Genomic DNA, 21,694 nt, shown 5'->3' with positions numbered 1-21,694 from the left:
TCTTAATTCCATTTTCCATTCTTAACGTACACACTATGGGCAATGCCCTGATCAAAAGAAAGAAGAGCATAATTCTGTGCACATTCACCATCTATTATTGGAAAATAAAATTTAAAAGTGCAATTGTAGGCTCAGAATTTTTATCTCTATGATTGAAGTCAATTGGAATGCAGGCATCTATTCCTGTCATTATGCCTTATGTTGGGTCTGAGTGTAATAAGGACCTTTTATCAAACTCTCTGTAGAATAATGAAAGGATCTGGAAAGACTCGCAGAGCCAGGCCCTATTGTTTAGGCTCAAACTTTTGGGCTTCCTAAAGAATCTGTCTGCAATGCAGAAGACCTGGGTTCAATCCCTTGGTCTGGATATCCCCTGGAGAAGGGAATGGCAACCCACTCCAGTATTGTTGCCTGGAGAATTCTATGGACAGAAGAGCCTGCTGGGCTACTGTACATGGGATTGCAAAAGAGTTGGACACGACTCAGTGACTAACCCTTTAAGGCTGCATATTGGGCTTCTTCTGGTGGTTCACTGGGTAAAGAATCTACCTGCAATGCAGGAGATTGAGGGTTCGATCCCAGAGTCAGGAAAATACCCTGGAACAGGGCATGGCAATCCCCTCCAATACTATTGCCTGGAAAATCCCATGGACAGAAGAGACTGGTGGGCTATAGTCCATAGGGTCCAAGAGTCAGACACGCCTGAAGCAACTGCTTATGCATGCAAAGCTGTTTATTGGGGAGTAGGATAGTCCAAAGGGAGACACAGAGGGGAGACTTCTAAGTAATGGAAAGCATTTCCATGTCAGAATGCGTATTAAGATTTTTTTTTTTCATTAGCAGATTAGAGCCATGAATATCTATAAACTCTACTCATTATAGCCCATCCAGGATGAGAGAGGTTGAACATAGGCAAAGAGTACAAAGGAAGTGCTTAGAGAGCACAAATTGAACTTCACAGTGATAGCCAGAGTTTCTTAACAACAAATAAGAAAAATAATGCTAAAACAAGTAAAGATGCAATTGATAATGTCTCTACAAGGCAAAAAGGCTTTATATTGTAAAGGCTAAATTTTGAATCTTAGGTTGACTCTCAATAGTTAATAAACCAGCAATAATATTTAAAAAGACAAAAACAAACAATACTACCAGGCCTGGTGTAAGGTTAATATTAACATGGGAATCAGAAACTTTTACTGAATCATAGCATCTAACATCTGCACCTGTATGCAGGTCAAGAAGCAACAGTTAGAACTAGGCATGGAACAACAGACCAGTTTCAAATAGGGAAAGGAGTACATCAAGGTGCATATTGTCACCCTGCTTATTTAATTTATATGCAGAGTACATTATGAGAAATGCTGGGCTGAGTGAAGCACAAGCTGGAATCAAGATTGCCAGGAGAAATATCAATAACCTCAGATATGCAGATGACACCACCCTTATGGCAGAAAGTGAAGAGGAACTCGAAATAATGAAAGTGAAAGTGGAGAGTGAAAAAGTTGGCTTAAAGCTCAACATTCAGAAAATGAAGATCATGGCATCTGGTTCCATCACTTCATGGGAAATAGATGGGGAAACAGTAAGAGATTTTACTTTTTTGGGCTCCAAAATCACTGCAGATGGTGACTGCAGCCTTGAAATTAAAAGATGCTTGCTCGTTGGAAGGAAAGTTATGACCAACTGAGACAGCATATTAAAACCAGAAACATTACTTTGCTGACAAAGTTCTGTCTAGTAAAAGCTATGGTTTTTCCAGTAGTCATGTATGTGAGAGTTGGACTATAAAGAAAGCTGAGCACTGAAGAATTGATGCTTTTGAACTGTGTTGTTGGGGAAGACTCTTGAGAATCCCTTGGACTGTGAGGAGATCCAACTACTCCATCCTAAAGGAAATCTGTCCTGAATATTCATTGGAAGGACTGATGCTGAAGCTGAAAATCCAATACTTTGGCCACCTGATGCAAAGAACGGACTCGTTAGGAAAGACCCTGATGCTGGGAAAGATTTAGGGCAGGAGGAGAAGAGGACAACAGAGGATGAGATATGGTTGGATGGCATCACCAACTCCATGGACATGAGTTTGAGTAAGCTCCTGGAGTTGGTGAATGGACAGGGAAACCTGAAGTGCTGTAGTCCATTGGAATCGCAAAGAGTCAGACACAACTGTGTGACTGAACTGACTGAACAGAGCATCTAACAAAATTAAGTATTTTGAATCTGCCTAATAAGTTCCAGGAGAGAAGGCAATGGTACCGGACTCCAGTACCCTTGCCTGGAAAATCCAATGGACGGAGGAACCTGGTAGGCTGCAGTCCATGGGGTCACTAAGAGTCGAACATGACTGAGCGACTTCACTTTCACTTTTCACTTTCATGCATTGGAGAAGGAAATGGCAACCCACTCCAGTGTTCTTGCCTGGAGAATCCCAGGGACGAGGGAACCTGGTGGGCTGCTGTCTATGGGGTCGAACAAAGTTGGACACGACTGAATCGACTTAGCAGCAGCAGCAGCAGTGTGTCTAAGTGGGCAAGTAAAGATTCTAGAGGAATCTATCACTCAAGACAGTCAGTCTAGAAAGTGGCCCATCAGTCCAGAAAGGATGGGGCCAATATTTGGGAGTGAAAAATCTGGGACAAGAAATTATAAATGAGGGTCATAGAACCTGAGTCTAAAGGAAGATTTCTTTGTCATCCAAGAAACATATTTTACTGAATATTTTTTGAATAAATCCAAGACAACCAAGAGGTGACACAAAGATGTACAGATACATGGATATAGATAAACAGAAATAAGACATGCATTGCTTTAAAAGATTAGAGATTAGATAGTGGATGTTGATGGGGCTTCCCCAATGGCTCAGAAGTAAAGAATCCACCTGCATTGCAGGAGATTCTTGAGATGCATGTTTGATTTCTGCGTCAGGAAGATTCCCTGGAAAAGAAAATGGCAACTCCCTCCAGTATTCTTGCCTGAAAAATTCTAGGGACAGAGAGGCCTGGTGGGCTACAGTCAGTAGGGTCAAAAAGAGTCAGACATGACTGAGCACCTAAGCATGAGCACAAGTGGATGTTAAAGGTGAAGGACTGGAATGAAGAAGTAACACAAGAAAGCAAGGTTGATGAGTAACAGAGTGAAATGGATCTTGGAGTCAAGTAGCCGGAGTTCATATTCTGTCTGTAATACTACCTGTGTAAACTTAGGTGAGCGGTTTAACCTCTGGAGCCTCTTTTTACTTTTCTGTAAAACAGGAACCATGACATTTATCTGTTGTGCTTGTTGTGAAGACTAGAAATAATATATAGAAAATGTCTATCAGTGCTTCAAATGAAATATATATATAATAAATGGCAGTGGCAGTTTCTTTTTTATACTACTGTTAGACTCATATGAGTTTGAATGTCTTTGACAAGAAAGAAAGAGCAAAGTGATAGATTTTGATGGCTAGATAAAGTTTTCTATGCACAGGAGAGATATAGGATAGGGAAAAGAGGAAAAAATATATCAAAATAGGCAGGTTCCATTTCAAATACTCAAGAAATCAGTGCTTTAAATAGGAAGCTCTTATCCATTCATGTTGAAAAAGAGACTTACTTGGAAGGCGACATTTGCAGCATTGAAGAACCTGCTCACTTCAACGGTGCTGTTTTACAATTTGAAATTTGGATCACAGAGAAAAAAAGAAGTGAACCGTAGTTCCATGTTTCCAATTAGTAAACAGCTCCTTAGGCATATGATAGACTATAATGGAGATTTTAAAATTATACTCTCAAATAAGTAGAACATAAACTTTGCATAACTTCCCTAATAACATGTAGTTTATATATACACTGCTGCGGCTGCTGCTAAGTCGCTTCAGTCGTATCCGACTCCTAGCAACCCCATGGACTGCAGCCTACCAGGCTCCTCCATCTATGGGATTTTCCAGGCAAGAGTACTGGAGTGGGGTGCCATTGCCTTCTCCGTATATATATATATCTGCTAGTATCCCCTTGATAATGTGTGTGTTTCTGTGTGTGCATGTGGGTATGTTTGTGTGTAGACACTTCAGAGTTCAACTCGGAAATCTCCTCATGCTCTATTTAAATAAAGAAAATGGTATATATTCTCTACGTTAGAATAGATTTATCTAATCTTGAATAATTGCCTAGTAAACAGTACTATTTGAGCACTTCAGTATGGATGAGTGATGAAGAAATTAAATACTCTAATATATATATATATATATGGGCTTCCCTGGTAGCTCAAATGGTAAAGAATCAGCCTGCAGTGCGGAAGACCTGGGTTTAATCCCTGCGGAGGGAAGATCCCCTGGAGAAGGGAATGGGAACCCACTCCTGTGTTCTTGCCTGAGAAATCCTATGGACAGAAGTGAAGTGAAGTGAAAGTCACTTAGTCATGCCCAACTCTGTGACCCATGAGCTATACAATGCAATCTATGGAATTCTCAGGCCAGAATACTGGAGTGGGTAGCCGTTCCTTTCACCAGGGGATCTTCCCAATCCAGGGATCGAAGCCAGGTCTCCTGCATTGCAGGCGAATCTTTCCCAGCTGAGCCACCAGGGAAGCCCCATGGACAGAAGAGCCTGGCTATAGTCCATGGGGTTGCAAAGAGTTGGACATGACTGAGCGACTATCATTTTCATGTCTGCTTTCATATAAAACATAAATGGTGGAGACTTGCAACAGTCTGTGAGGGATCAGATAAAGCAAAATATTTTGCTTAAATAGAAGAAATCTGGAATTTATTATAATTATTTTGGGCCTATGATTAATTCCAGAGAAAGCAGGAGAGGAGAACAAGAAGATTTTATGTTTTTAATTAGGTGAGGAATCCAGTGAGATTAGTTATAACCAGAAACACCTATTTTATTTATTGAAAAATAAAATAACATCAGCTATTTGCTCAAGAGATTAGGTAGTAAAAGAGCAGAAGATAAGGGATCTGGCAGGCAACCTGTAGACAAATTGCTTGAATCAGTTATACATGCATCATAGGCTCTCTATTTCACTGTTTATAAATATATCAAAACAAAGATTGCCTTAGCTTACATCTAAGCTAAATCTAATTTGAATAGTGGAGATAGAGGAAAGGGTTATCATCAATGCAGACCTGGTAAAAATAGTAACAAATTACATCTACAGAATTTACTAAACTTTTAAAATTATTTAATTGTATGTACTCTTTATTTGGATTAGTATCATTGAATGAATGTATTTTTGAAAAATGTGTTTAATTTTCCTTTCTCATTAGGGATGCTTAAGGGGAAATATTTCTATAAACCATAATGTATACCACTTCAATCCACCCCCTGATAATTAACCAGAATTCATTCAACCTAACTACTGGAAATGAGGAAGAAAAAGAAAATTTTATCTGTAAATTATGATAAAAATAATGATAATATCTACAGTCAGTTACATTAGACATTCATTTAATCTAACCTTAATTTACTGAAGCAAATTCAATCTCTGTCTCAGTGCATTTAGGTTTTATTAGATGTCAATAATAATCTGAATTTACAGAATGACATTAGTGTATTAAGATATGTGCCCTCTCCTCAAAATGGTCAATAGGCTCCCTGTTTTACTTTTGATCTTAAAACAAAAATTGTATTTCAAACTCAAGTGGTCAACTTAAGGAGTTGAATAAATGCAGAAAGAGCAAAAGTAGGATGAAATTGAAAACAGGATAAATCAGTTCAGACATTGAGATTAACGGTTTACTTACTTAGGTAAAGCATAAAGACCATTTTACAAAATTATAGAGATGCTTTTCTTCTGGCTACATAAGAGAGTGTGTCTGTGCATGGTAAGTCACTTCAGTCATGTTCCACTCTTTGCCACCTTATGGACTGTAGCCCATCAGGCTGCTCTGTCCATGGGATTCTCCAGGCAAGAATACTGGAGTGCCTTTCTCCAGGGGATCTTCCAGACCCTGGGATAGAACCCATGTCTGCTGCAGCTCCTGCACTGCAGGTGGATTCTTTCCTGCTGAGCCAATGGGGAAGCCCACATAGGAGAGTACAATATATTAATCTCTTGAAGAGATTAATCTACTTTAAGATTCATGGGGTCACAAAGAGTTGGACATGACTGAGCAACTGAACTGAACTGAACTGAAAATTTATGGGAAACTTTACTAAAATTTACTAGAATTTATGAAAATTTAAGTAGAGCTAAAATATACTTTAAGATCTAAGTAAAGCTAAAGTTCAGATTTTTCCAAATATAGTATTTTGATCTTTTATTCAGTCAAAGACCATAATAAAAAAATTCCATTTTATAGCATCATCTTCCACTTTCTCTTTAAATAGGTGTCATTTAATAGATTGAAGTATATAAATGTTATGCAATAATGAAGAAATAAAGCTTCTATTTATTCTTAGCATAGAAGGGAGGTTAAGAATTTATTTTAAGAGACAAGCAGTTGTGTGTTTGAATTCTAATTTTCTCACTTAATATATTTTTGACTTTGAAAAGTTATTTTTATAATCCCTGAGCCTTAGTTTGCCATAGTTAAAATGAAGTTAATAAAAACAAGATTATTGTGAAGAGGAGATGAGCTCTGTCTGCAGTGTTTACCATTGACTATGGCACATGGTTAAGAAGTCTCTAAGATTTTATTCCTAATTCTCTCTCTTCTTTTCTTCTGTCTACTTCTGCTCCTTGCCCATCTTCTTTGTATTATTACCACCACTTGTCTTAGCATCCAATTAGTCAAATAAAAACTCAGTAGATCAAATAGCTGAATGTGGTAGATAAGCTGTACTGGTTCCAGAACAGAGCATCTAGTGGCCTTATTCACTATAAAGAAGAATGTAGAAAATGCTTCAGAAAGGTGACTAAATTGATGAAATCACTATAACTTTTTTGTTTAACTTATTGTCAATATCATAACAAATTATATATGGTAATGAAGATTCTAATCATAATGGATTTTTTGTGGTTTCTAATTCAAGCTCTTATTATAACAAGTAAGTGTTCATATTATTTTATTTTTTAAATTTAACCTCATATATGGATATTATATATTGATGTTCACAAATAAATATAAAGTATATGAAAACTTAGGGCACTTTGGGAAAATATAATCAATTCAGGTATGCCTTCCCTGGTGGCTCAGATGGTAAAGAATCTGCCTGCAATGCAGTAGACCTGGATTCAGTCCCTGGGTTGGGAAGATCCCCTGGGGAAGGGAATGGCAACCCACTCCAATATTCTCACCTGGAGAATCCCATGGACAGAGGAGCCTAAAGGGCTATACAATCCATAGGATCACAAAGAGTCGAACACATCTAAGTGACTAAGTACAATCAATTTAAGTATATGGACCATGATTATAGAGGTCATTCTGAACAGATAATTCATTTGTTCCTTTCACTGTTAATTTGGGACATACGCCTGAAGACAGAGCATTGCCTAATGGAAATCATTCAACTTTGAATTTAATTCTGGATCTGATACTAAATTATACTTTAAGCTTTCAGGTGGCATTTAACTTTTAGGACTTATATACTTCCTCTGTGAAATCTTTCAGACACCATTATTAATTCTAAGGTAGTTTCAATGATTTTAACCTGGAAAATGAAATTGTTGGAGAAGTAATAACCATGAAATGAAGAACTATAATCACAGTTTTTTTTATTGTAAGAGATCTGATTCTGAAGCTTAGCCAATGCATCAGCAAATATTTATATCTATTTCTATATCTACATCTATAACGGTTATTGCAATAATCTAGACAAAATGGTTTTGACTGGTGTAACAGCTTCAGAGACAAAGATGAGTGGAGAGATTCTGGATGATTTTGAATTTTTAGCAAGGAAAATTTATATAAAGATAGCAGGTAGAGAGTAACCAAAGACAATTTTTTCAAGGTTTGTTTTATTTATCTCTTTATTTACATTTTTAGTGAGGAATGATTTTTTACTTACCACATCGGCAAAGAGAGAAAAATAGTCTGCTGTTGCACTGCATTGGCAGTGTTTATAACGAAATGGGTTTTCACACACTGTTGGTGGGTGTGCAAATTGTACAACTTCTTTGGAAGGAAATTCAGAAATATATCAAAATTTGAAACATACATACCTGTGCCCTAGGAATTTATGTCTAGGAATTTATATTAGAGATGCATTTGACCATTTAAGCAGAGGTGAATTTACATACCACTGGAGCATCTTTTTTATTGCAAACAATCAGGGATGACCTCAATATCAATTAACAGAAGTTACATGTACAGAAAGGGATAATTATCAGCCATTTATTAAAATTAGGGAGATCTGGTTGTACTATTATTTAGCATATCTTCAAGATAGATTGTTACACGATAATGCAAAGCAAAAAATATATGTGTGCTCCTTGATTTCAAACTATATTCCAAGGTTTGGCTTTGTCGCTCTGTTTTCTGAGCAACTTGCACATCACACATAAAGAAAACTGTGGGAGAAATAGTTAATGGTAAATTTTGGTGAAATCTAGTAATGTTTTACAGTGTTTATAGAATAAGGATGATCATAAGGAGAATAGCCCAACCAATAAGGTATTTTAGGACTCTGAGTCCTAAGGATGTAGGTAGAGTGAGTCTTCCCTGGGGGAGTTAGTTCCTTTTACCTCTCCTTGATAAATCTTTCTTTGTCTAATAACTTGCAGAGGTTGTAAAAGCACACGCGCCTTCCTAGATAGGGCACAGCGTAGTTGTTACCGAATACTTTTACTTCAGCACTTGATATTTTATGTCAGTACCTAGAGATCACCACCTTTGTGTGTTTCTCTATCTCCTATTCCATGATACTAAAATTTAAGGGTACACATTTTAATTTTTGTCATTGTTATGGAGTGCTAAGTTGCTTCAGTCATGTGTGACTCTGTGCGACCCCATGGCCTGTGATCCACCAGGCTCCTCTGTCCATGGGATTCTCCAGGCAAGAATACTGGAGTGGTTGCCATGCCCTTCTCCAGGAGATCATCCCAACCCAGGGATTGAACCCATTTCTCTTACATCCCCTGCATTGGCAGGTGGGTTCTTTACCACCAGCACCACCTGAGGTCAGTATCTCACTTTTGGGTACACATTTCTGAATTAGCTGGTGTACATTCTCAAACTGCTTTCCTCAACCCTGAAAAAAGAAATGATGGTTAAATAATATGGAAACGCGTTTCTCCCTTAGGTAACCATTCAGCAATGACTGGTCCCATGCCATAGGAACGTTCTGTCATCTTCTTCATGCAGTGATGCCCAAATTTCCTCTAGTTATCACCATTTTCCTGCCACTAGAAAGAGACAGAAGCATAGAATAATAGTTTAGACTATAAAAGTGATTTATAACCAACTTTTCCTACCAAAACTCTAAGCTGGGCTCATTAGTTCTTATCTACGGAATTGGAACTAAGAGCTCCTTAGAGAGAATTGGCCAGTTATGAGCTAAGGTGAAAAAAGAATACCACAAAGTAATGTGGAGCCTGCTGCTGCTGCTGCTGCTGCTAAGTCGCTTCAGTCGTGTCCGACTCTGTGCGACCCCATAGACGGAAGCCCACTAGGCTCCCCCGTCCCTGGGATTCTCCAGGCAAGAACACTGGAGTGGGTTGCCATTTCCTTCTCCAATGCATGAAAGCAAGAAGTGAAAATGAAGTCGCTCAGTCCTGCCCGACTCTTAGCGACCCCATGGACTGCAGCCTATCAGGCTCCTCGGTCCATGGGATTTTCCAGGCAAGAGTACTGGAGTCGGGTGCCATTGCCTTCTCCAATGTGGAGCCTAGGTAAAGACAAATATAATGTATTACAAGCAGAAGAAACTAGTTGGCAATGGGATGGTGAGAAGGAGCACCATGTGCTGAGAGCGGAGTCATGTAATTAAATATCCATGAAAAAAAGATCCATTAATTCTTGTTAGTGAGATCTTGAGGAGCTGCCAAATTTGAACAGCCACCTAAACAGACTTAACTCCTGTTCTTAAATTTTTATAGAAGTACATTAAAAACTTTCCAGCATATATTTACACTCCTTATTTCTTTGACTGGGATAAAGAATGTTTCTATGCCTTAAAATTTGCTGAATATTAAAAGAAAAACCAAACCAACAACTCTTGAATTCAAACGGCATTTAATTCAGAAGTAGCAGCCTGAGAAATATCATATTCACAGTGTTGGCCAAATGAGCTTTCAAGGTGAATTCGAACTATGGAGATACTGTCAGTGACCAGAAACGCTTTTGTTACACTCATTGCTCCATCAGGGCAATTTGTTCCATTTAACAAAATTATCACAAGAAGTACTTCATGCCATTCAATAACTGAACAAAGAACTGTAGACTCTCTTCCCAATATACACCTTCATCAACATTTGTACAGTTCAGTTTAGTTCAGTCACTCAGTCGTGTCCAGCTCTTTTCGACCCCATGAACTGCAGCACGCCAGGCCCCCCTGTCCATCACCAAATCCCGGAGTTTACCCAAACTCATGTCCATTGAGTCCGTAATGCCATCCAACCATCTCATCCTCTGTTGTCCCCTTCTCCTCCTGCCCTCAATCTTTCCCAGCATCAGGGTCTTTTCAAATGAGTTAGCTCTTTGCATTAGGTGGCCAAAGTATTGGAATTTCAGCTTAAACATCAGTCCTTCCAATGAACACTCAGGACTGAGCTCCTTCAGAATGGACTGGTTGGATCTCCTTGCAGTCCAAGGGACTCTCAGGAGTCTTCTCCAACACCACAGTTCAAGAGCATCAATTCTTCAGCCCTCAGCTTTCTTCACAGTCCAACTCTCACATCCATACATGATCACTGGAAAAACCATAGCCTTGACTAGACGGACCTTTGTTGGCAAAGTAATATCTCTGCTTTTTAATATACTATCTAGGTTGGTCATAACTTTCCTTCCAAGGAGGAAGCGTCTTTTAATTTCATGGCTGCAAACACCATCTGCAGTGACTTTGGAGACCCCCAAAAATAAAGTCAGCCACTGTTTCCCCATTTATTTGCCATGAAGTGGTGGGATGGATATCATAATCTTAGTTTTCTGAATGTTGAGCTTTAAGCCAACTTTTGTACAAGATGTTTTTTATTACCAGAACTCTTTGTTATGCTATGATTGTTTCTTAATGTAAGTCATAAATTATTTACAATTATGTTCATACTGACAGATTGCTTATTCATTGACACCAGTTATTTCCCCTTAATCTTGTCATATGGCTGCTGTTCACTGTAAGGTGTCATTAATTAGCAACTAGCTATAATTAAAAGCATAATGAAAATATATTACATTGTCAAAATTGTGACTGTTTTGGTGTATATAAGGACAATAGAACTGTTTCAATAGGGATTCATATTCAAATATTTAGGTCCTTAGTGCATTTAAAAGGATAGGCATTTTGAGAACACTGGTTTAGAATTACATTAGGTATTAATCTCACCAAAAATAATAAAAATCCAAACAACTGTTTGTTAAATAGTTCTCAGAAGTAGACATTTGTTTTTTATGTTGAATGAAGAGCAGAATAGTTTAATGTGAATTTACCAGAGCACCTGACCTGCCTCTTGAGAAACCTATATGCAGGTCAGGAAGCAACAGTTAGAACTGGACATGGAACAACAGACTGGTTCCAAATAGGAACAGGAGTATATTCCAAATAGGAACAAGGCTGTATATTGTAACCCTGCTTATCTAATTTCTATGCAGAGTACATCATGAGAAACACTGAGCTGGAAGAAGCACAAGCTGGAATCAAGATTGCCAGGAGAAATATCAATAACCTCAGATATGCAGATGACACCACCCTTATGGCAGAAAGTGAAGAGGAACTCAAAAGCCTCTTGATGAAAGTGAAAGAGGAGAGTGATAAAGTTGGCTTAAAGCTCAACATTCAGAAAACTAAGATCATGGCATCTGGTCCCATCACTTCATGGGAAATAGATGGGGAAACAGTGGAAACAGTGTCAGACTTTATTTTTCTGGGCTCCAAAATCACTACAGATGGTGACTGCAGCCATGAAATTAAAAGACGTTTACTCCTTGGAAGAAAAGTTATGACCAACCTAGATAGCATATTCAAAAGCAGAGACATTACTTTGCCAACAAAGGTCCGTCTTGTCAAGGCTATGGTTTTTTCAATGGTCATGTATGGATGTGAGAAAGCTGACTGTGAAGAAAGCTGAGCACCGAAGAGTTGATGTTTTTGAACTGTGGTGTTGGAGAAGACTCTTGAGAGTCCCTTGGACTGCAAGGAGATCCAACCAGTCCATTCTGAAGGAGATCAGCCCTGGGATTTCTTTGGAGGGAATGATGCTGAAGCTGAAACTCCAGTACTTTGGCCACCTCATGTGAAGAGTTGACTCATTGGAAAAGACTCTGATGCTGGGAGGGACTGGGGGCAGGAGGAGAAGGGGACGACAGAGGATGAGATGGCTGGATGGCATCACTGACTCGATGGACATGAGTCTGAGTGAACTCCACGAGTTGGTGATAGACAGGGAGGCCTGGCATGCTGTGATTCATGGGGTCGCAAAGAGTTGGACACGACTGAGCAATTGAACTGAACTGAAGAATCAAAGCTTAAAGATAATCTCTGATCTTTAGCCTAATTATATCTCAATTAGGTCAAGTTGAGCCATAAAAATTAACAATGTTGGACTTCACTGAAAATGCACAGCATGTGCATGCATGATGCATGCTCAGTCACTTCAGTCCTGTCTGACTCTGCAACTCTATGGACTGTAGCCTACTAGGCTCCTCTGTCCCTGGAATTCTCCAGGCAAAAATAAATAATATTGAAAGAAAATTGCTACTGCTTTTCCTTTACATTTTTTTGTTGGTCTTTCTCTATATTTTGTAATCTATCATCTTATACCATCTTAACATTTTTAGCATTTTGCCACATATTTACTAAATACTGTGGAGGTTTGCAACATACTCTGCATAAAATATACACTTTTTTATTTTTCTGTGAACAAAAGACATAGGGATCAGATGCATATTCCAGAGACACTATGAGGTCTAACATGGGAAGGCTCATTATAATCACTTGATCAGGGATGAAGTTAAGGGTCCCTCTTTAAAGAGAACATATTTACGAAGTCAGTAGTTCCCCCCACCCCCAGGTCTCATACGCTTTCATACACTCTACCTAATGCCTACCAATAACATATGTATAATTGAATAATTTGGGTTTATTACTGCAACAAGTGAATAAAAAAAGAGACAGTGTGATACTGTGATTTATAATAAGAAACATGTATTTGGTTTTTTTCCTGCTCCTGGTGCATAGCTTCTAAACCTTTTAGAATCTACTGAGTGGTAAGTATGATAAAGGTGTCTTAGTATTCATAAACCTTTTCCAAGCAGACCTGAGTTTATGTTAATAAGGTGAGTTTGGGGACAGTTCAGAAAGATGGGGGCTGGCTGCCAAAAGGACCAACCACATGATTGGAGGATTGGAGCATTGAGCCCCACTCCCCTGACCTCTGGGGAAGAGAGGAAATAGAGATTGAATCTACCATCCACCACTGATGATTTAATCAAACATGCCTACGTAATGAAGCCTCCATAAATACTCAAAAGGATGGAGTTTGGAGAGCTTCCAGATTGGTGAGCATGTGGAGGTTTGGGCAGAATGGTGCACTAGGAGGGGTCGTGAAAACTCTGTGCTCTTTTCCCATCCCTTAACAAGGCAAGAGGTTCAAGTGATTTTCTTTAATAAGGCAACCAGACTTGCATGATGGGCTCCTTTAGAGGAGAATTTATTTTCCATTCACACCCTGTAGCATATGGCATTTTATCCACTGATGCTCTATCATGGTTTTCTTCATAGTCCGTCTATTCTGATGCTTTGCTGTCTGAGGCCCATGTCTAATGTGGGTGGGGCAGACTTCCTCTCCTAGATGTTTTGCAGTACCCCTTCATATCGATACTTTCTTAATTCTTTTTCACTGGAGTTATTCATAGGAGTGTTAGTTGGTCAAAAACTTCTGAAAGGAGTCAGAGGCTTGAGCTGGTTGCTAAAAAGCCAATTCTATTCTCCCACTTTCATTAGGAACACTTCCAAAGGCATTGCTCATTTTCAACGGTCCATAAATTCCAGGCTGCTCACATGACGTATTGTACATTTTTGACTAAGCTTATTTATTACCTGGTGTGCTTGTTCACTTGACCCCAAATAGATCTTTGGATTTAATGATGTCAAAGAAAAGCTAGAGCTGGATAGTAACTAAAGTAGTAATACAGATTTTGTTCAGAACTACTGCAATAGAGAAAAAGAGACTTCAGCCCAGAACTGAACTCAAATCTGAATACAACATGGGCAAGTTAGAATTTACAGTCAAGAAGCAAGGTGATGATTTCATCCTTGTGTGCAAAGTCACTTCAGTCATGTCTGACTCTGTATGACCCTGACAACTGCAACCTGCCAGGCTCCCCTCTCCATGGGATTTTCCAGGCAAGATTACTGGAGCGGGATGCCATGCCCTCTTCAGAAAATTGATAGAAGAAAATGTCTAAGCCAGGGGGTACTCTGGCTAAACCAACCGAACAGAATTCTTGTTAAAGATAGCCAAGGTTATGGGACATCATCTTTCAAGGTCAGGGGGAAGGGAAGCACAGTGGGAGATGAGGAACCTGTTCAAATATCCAGGATAACTGGGTGTCAAGGGTCAGAGGGTTCCATTTAACAGATTTAGCAGGATTCTTGCTGAAACTGGATTTTATGAAGAAGTGCACAGAAGAGCCTAGGAGACGGTTCAGGGCCTGTCTAAAGTTTGGTCAAGCAAAGAATCTTTTGTCAAGGGAGTTGATTGTTCTTTGGACTGCAGAGGAGAGGAAAAGTCAGAAGTCTCAGAAATGCAAATCAGTTCTTCGAAATTGCATACTCTTTTCATCCTGCCACCTCTCCCCCAGTGTCCAAAATGCCTGATATCATACCTTAACTTCATAGGCACATGCTTCATTTTATATATCCTGGCAACACTTATATAATTCAGAATCTGATGTCCCTGCTTATTTTGTAGAGATAGATAAATTGTAAGGGACTCCTTTAGGACAATGTTAATAATTATACTGATATTCAGAGAGAAATGTCTAGTTTTTCAAAGCATATTTCCATACATCATATTTTTTTTCTTCATGTAAACCTCACAAATAGACATAGGAAAGGGTTTGATATGGTTAGTTGACTGTGTAAAGCCTTAAGGCACATGAGCAGTGGGGCAAATCCTGGAAACAGTCACATCATATCATTTCTTTACACCTCACTCTGCTGCTTCCCCAGTTCTTCAATAGGATGTTGTTTGGTTTCGAATTAAAATAAATGCCTCTTCATTTATCTGAGAGTAATTTGTTGTTGTTCAGTCACTCAGTTGTGTCTGACTCTGAGACCCCATTGATTGCAGCACATCAGGCTTCCCTGTCCTTCACTATCTCCTGGAGTTTGCTCAACTCATGTCCATCCAACCACCTGATCCTCTGTCACCCTCTTTCCTGCCCTCAATCTTTCCTAGCATCAGGGTCTTTCCAATAAGTCAGCAGTTTGCATCAGGTGGCCAAAGTATTGGAGCTTCTGCTTCAGCATTAGTCCTTCCAATGAATATTCAGGACTGATTTCCCTTAGAACTGACTGGTTTGATCTCCTTGCTGTCCAAGGAACTCTCAAGAGTCTTCTCCAACACCACAATTTGAAAGCATCAGTTCTTTGGTGTTCAGCCTCCTTTATGGGGCAACTCTCACATACATACTTGACTACTGGGAAAAGCATAGTTTTGACTATCTATTTGTCAGCAAAGTGATGTATCTGCTTTTTAATACTCTGTCTAGGTTTGTCATAGCTTTTCTTCCAGGAAAAGGAGGAAGAAGGCGTCTTTTAATTTCAAGGCTTTAGTCACTGTCTGCAGTAATTTTGGAGCCCAAGAAAATAAAACTTTTCACTGTTTCACTTTTTGCCCATCTATTTGCCATGAAGTGATGGGACTAGTTGCCACTATCTTAGTTTTTTGAATTTTAATTTTAAGCCATCTTTTTCATTTTCCTCTTTCACCTTCATCAAGTGGCTTTTTTGTTCCTCTTCACTTTCAGCAACTAGGGTGGTGTCATCTGCATATCTGAGGTTGATATTTCTCCTAGCAATCTTGATTACAACTTGTGATTCATCCAGCCCAGACTTTTGCATGATATATTCTGCATATAAGTTGAATAAGTAGGGTAATGATATACGGCCAATGTCCAACAAAGTTTAAACATAGTTTAGAGATATCATGTTCCACTTGCAGTTCACCTTTCTTAATGAATAGAATCTCAAACTAAATTAAGGTGCCCATGCTATACCTTCATAGCCTATAAAAATGAGGATTTTGATGAAGTTTTTGTTGAAATGTCAGTTGTGCTACTTTATTCAAGTATCAATATCACCTGTTCATTGTGTACAGAGTGTAAAATCACTTCATCTTCTAGAACCTGGATTTTCTTATTTGCAAGATAGGAATCAATTTCAACAAGAGTACAGGTGGTATCATATATAAAGTTGAACCCAACAGATGCATAATAATAAGGGGGTACTCAAAAATGCTATGTTTCTGCTCTCACCTCAGAGATATCTAAGACAACATATGAAAATTACTTTAAAATGCCATAAGTCAAACACTCTCCTAGATACAAAAAACTCGAGTTGATGGGTGCCAGGCATTTCATTCTAAGCACTGAATCTATCCTCCAGCATTTCAGAATATGCCCATGTTTCCTCTTGATGTTCTCTACATTGCATACAACCCCAGCAATGTATCACCTTACTTAGCAGTCATTTTTTTATGATAAGCCTTGAAATGTGCAATATTTTAACTTCTACTTTACTTTCCAATTTTTTAGAAAAAAATATTAAAATACCCTCTTAAATCCCCCTATCAAAAGAGATTGTAATCACTAGACCTGGAATGTTCTTTAATTGAAGGATAATTGCTTTACAGAATTTTGTTGTTTTCCATCAAACCTCAACATGAATCAGCCATAGGTATATATATATCCCCTCCCTTTTGAAACTCTCTCCCACATCCCTCCCATCTCCCTCCCCATTTACCCCTCTAGATTGATATAGAGCCTCTGTTTGAGTTTCCTGAGCCATACAGCAAATTGCCATTGCTACCTATTTTATATATAGTAATGTAAGTTTCCATATTACTCTTTCCATACATCTCAACCTCTCCTCCCCTCTCCCCATGTCCATAAGTCTGTTCTCTATGTCTGCTTCTCCACTGCTGCCCTGTAAATAAATTCTTCAGTACCATTTTTCTAGATTCTGTATATATGCATTAGAATACAATATTTCTCTTTATGACTTACTTCACTCTGTATAATAGGTTCTAGGTTCATCCACCTCATTAGAACTGACTCAAATGTGTTCCTTTTTATGGCTGAGTAGTATTCCATTGGAGAAGGCAATGGCAACCCACTCCAGTGTTCTTGCCTGGAGAATCCCAGGGACAGGGAAGCCTGGTGGGCTGCCGTCTATGGGGTCGCACAGAGTCAGACACGACTGAAGCGACTTAGCAGCAGCAGCAGCAGCAGCAGCAGCAGTATTCCATTGTGTATATATACCACAACTTATTTATGCATTCGTCTGTTGATGGACATCTAGGTTGCTTCCATGTTTCCAGGTAAACAGTGTTGCAAAAAACAATGGGATACATGTGTCTTTTTCAATTTTGGTTTCCTCCGGATATGTTGCTAGGAGTGGGATTGCTGGGTCATATGATAGTTTTACTCCTAGTTTTTATTTTTTTTTTTAAGGAATCTCCATACCGTTTTCCATAGTGGCTGTATCAATTTATATTCCCACCAACAGTGCAAGAGCATTCCCTTTTCTCCACACCCTTTCCAGCATTTATTGTTTGTAGGCTTTTTGATGATGGCCATTCTGACTGGTGTGAGGTGATATCTCACTGTAGTTTTGATTTACATTTCTCTAACAACGAGCGATGTTGAGCATTTATTCATGTGTTTGTTAGCCATCTGTATGTCTTTGGAGAAATGTCTGTTTAGGTCTTTTCCCCACTTTTTGTTTGTTTTAGTGGTATTGACTTGTAACACTGCTCAGCAATTCATCATCATTCTCACTTCATTTCCAAGCACATAATCCAAAATTGTTTCTGTACCTCTAATTATCTAAAGATCTCTAAAACCCCATCTCACACATGGACTATAACTTTTTCTCAAGACTCTTTTTTATTTTATTCAAATGCACGAGGTAGCTGAAATTATGCATAATCATTGTACAAACTACCCATATCTATTTACAAAAAGCAGTCTTTGTTTTGCCTTCTGACAAAAGCCTCTGTAGGTGCAACACAGATCAATACTTTAATTATATCACTGTGAAATTGAAACAGAAGTAAAAAAAGAAGTCAATTTTTCTTTTCTACTGATTATTGCCACTGGTTTTATAGAATAAGATAAAGAGTATTCACATAAATTAACTAAACTATTTTTTATTTCTTTTTCTATTTTGTGTTTAATTTCACACACTTCATAAACAATGAGATCATATAGAAGTGACTTTTAAAATGCTTTTTGTAAAAATTTATTTTACTTTCTTGCTTGTATCTCAGTATATCAAAATGAGAAAAAAAAGTAGGTTAAAACTGAAGTCACAGCTTCTTTGGATAATGAATACAAATTTTTGAATGCATTTTTATTTTTCTGGGAAAAAGCTTCAGTAATTTCTTCAAATTTTCAATTTAAGAAGCATCCAAAATATTTTAACTTTTTTTTTTTTTGTTTTGTTTTAATGTTAATTTTTCCCCATCCTGAACCCTCCTCCCTCCTCCCTCCCCATACCATCCCTCTGGGTCGTCCCAGTGCACCAGCCCCAAGCATCCAGCATCATGCATTGAACCTGGACTGGCATCTCGTTTCATACATGACATTTCACATGTTTCAATGCCATTCTCCCAAATCTTCCCATCCTCTCCCTCTCCCACAGAGTCCATAAGCCTGTTCTATACATCAGTGTCTCTTTTGCTGTCTCGTATACAGGGTTATCATTACCATCTTTCTTAATTCCACATATATGCATTAGTATACTGTATTGGTGTTTTTCCTTCTGGCTTACTTCACTCTGTATAATAGGCTCCAGTTTCATCCACCTCATTAGAACTGATTCAAATGTATTCTTTTTAATGGCTGAGTAATACTCCATTGTGTATATGTACCACAGCTTTCTTATCCATTCATCTGCTGAAAAAAAAAAAAAAGAATGACATAAACAAACAAACAAAAAATAATGAACTGACTATATTCTAGTCCACTCATATATAGCACCGTAGAGAAATGAAATATCCCGATATATCCGATAGAAATGTCAAATTTAGTGAACCCAATCACAGGGATTTCATGTAGACTTCTCTTATAGGGAAAAAATATATATATATTTTAACAGTAGTTAATTTTTTTTTATTAAGTAGCTGCTTAATCAAGATAGCCATTGTTTTTAAGGGTTCTTGGAAAAAGGACTTTTATGCACTGTTAATGATAATTAAATCTTAAAGTTCTCTTGAATCTTTTAGTATTATATTAAAAGTTATATATACATTTTTTTCACACTGTACTTTATTGAAGTTTATCTTAATAAAAGTATCAAATATGCATATATAACTTTAGCTGGAAGTCTATTCAACACAGCATTTCTATAATAGTAAAATGTAGAAAATTAGTTTAAAAATATAATACTCAGCAACCATTGAAGTTAAGAAAACATTGTATCTTCCTACCACAAGATTTGGTAACCAATTTGCTTCTTTTCCTATGTAGTCAGTCTTTTTTTCAGTTACTATGGATGAAATATCTAATCTTCTATTTTAGGCCTGCCTTTGTATCCTTGTACAATTGTTCCATTCTCTACCTACAATTTGTCCAGTGACACATAATTAATGGGTTGTAGAACTGTGATTCAAACAAAGGATTTTTTGGACTTCAAAGCTTATGTTCTCTTCCCTAAATCTCAAATATTCCGAACCTTACTAAAATTGTTAAAATTTGTTTCTCTTCAGTATTTCTTCAAATTGAAATAGGTAAATATCAAAATTAGTAAATTCATTAAAACAATTTCTTGTTCTCTGACAGCACCACTACAAGAATAATCTCTCCTCTCTTTCACTTATCAATTTTCCTTAACCATGGCATGTGTGTTAAGTCACTTCAGTTGTGTCTGACTCTTTGTGACCCCATGGACTGTAGCCTGCTAGACTCATCTGTCCATGGGATTCTCCAGGCAAGAATACTAGAATGGGTTGCCATGCCCCCCTCCAGGGGATCTTCCCAACCCAGAGAATGAACCAAGCCTCCTGCTGCTCCTGTATTTCAGGCAGATTCTTTACCACTGAACCACCAGGGAAATCCCTCCTTATCAATATACAGACATTAAAAATTAACACCAGTCTTAATCCCACACTCATTAAACTCCACTTAGATTCTCTGATCCATTTTAAGTGTTCCTCAATTTCTTTCCTCCCACCTCTCTTGAGCTCAACCTCGTTTAGATATCATCCCCATGGCTCTTTTGAACTAACACTTGTCAAAGTCAACAATGACGTCTAATAACTAGGACCACTGTTCCTTTCTCTGTTCTAGTCTTATTTGACCCATAATCATCATTTTATACATTTTGTTATACTTTACTTCTTGAAATACCATATTTATTTCAGTATCAGTAAGTAAAAGGGTGTTTCATGGAACAGTCATTGCAGCTTTTTTCTTCTCTCTTTGCCTTTACATTCTGAACCAGAACTATACAAAACAAACATTAAACCAGCCTGAAAGTGGATCAAAAGTGTAATTTTAAAGTTTTATAAAAAGAAAAAGAACAGGATATTTTAATCTTAATAGTATATTTTATATCAGGCAATATATTAAAAGCATAATTACAAATATAAGCAAGGTAAAATAATAATGATACTCACTTTATTGAAATGTAATAACATATAACATTCTCTTTGTTATAGTTTGACAACACAGAGTTTGAATTTGTATAAATTGTTAAATGATCACCATAAGGCTCTTACTATCTGACACGACACCAAGTTACAAAATTTGTTTCTTTTTTTGTGATGAAAGCTTTAAAAATTTATGTTTTTAGCAACTTTACAATATACAAGACAATATTATTAACTATGGGGCTTCCCTGGTGGCTCAGCAGTGAAAAATCTGTCTGCATGCAGGAGACGCAGAGATGAGGGTTCTCTATCTGGGTTGGGAAGATCCCCTGGAGGAGGGCACGGCAACCCACTCCAGAATTCTTGCCTGGGGAATCCCTCTGGACAGAGGAGGCTGGTGGGCTATAGTCCATAGCGTCATACAGAGTTGGACAGGACTGAAGCGACTCAGCTCTCAGACACACAGTATTAAGTATAGTTACTATGCTGACTGCCTCCTGAGAAATCTGTATGCAGGTCAAGAAGCAACAGTTAGAACCAGACATGGAACAACAGACTGGTTCCAAATTGGGAAAGGAGTACATCAAGGCTGGATATTGTCACTCTGCTTAATTAACTTATATACAGAGTACATCATGCAAAATGCCTGGCTGGATGAAGCACAAGCTGGAATCAAGATTGCTGGGAGAAATAGCAATAACTTCAGATATGCAGATGACACCACCCTTATGGCAGAAAGTGAAGAAGAACTAAAGAGCCACTTGATGAAAGTGAAAGAGGAGAGTGAAAAAGTTGG

This window comes from Bison bison, unplaced genomic scaffold (genome assembly GCF_000754665.1).
Source record: "Bison bison bison isolate TAMUID 2011002044 unplaced genomic scaffold, Bison_UMD1.0 scf7180017864388, whole genome shotgun sequence".
In the NCBI taxonomy this organism is placed as follows: Eukaryota; Metazoa; Chordata; class Mammalia; order Artiodactyla; family Bovidae; genus Bison; species Bison bison.
The sequence above is the reverse complement of the archived record's forward strand: the minus strand, read 5'-3'. Positions refer to the sequence as shown.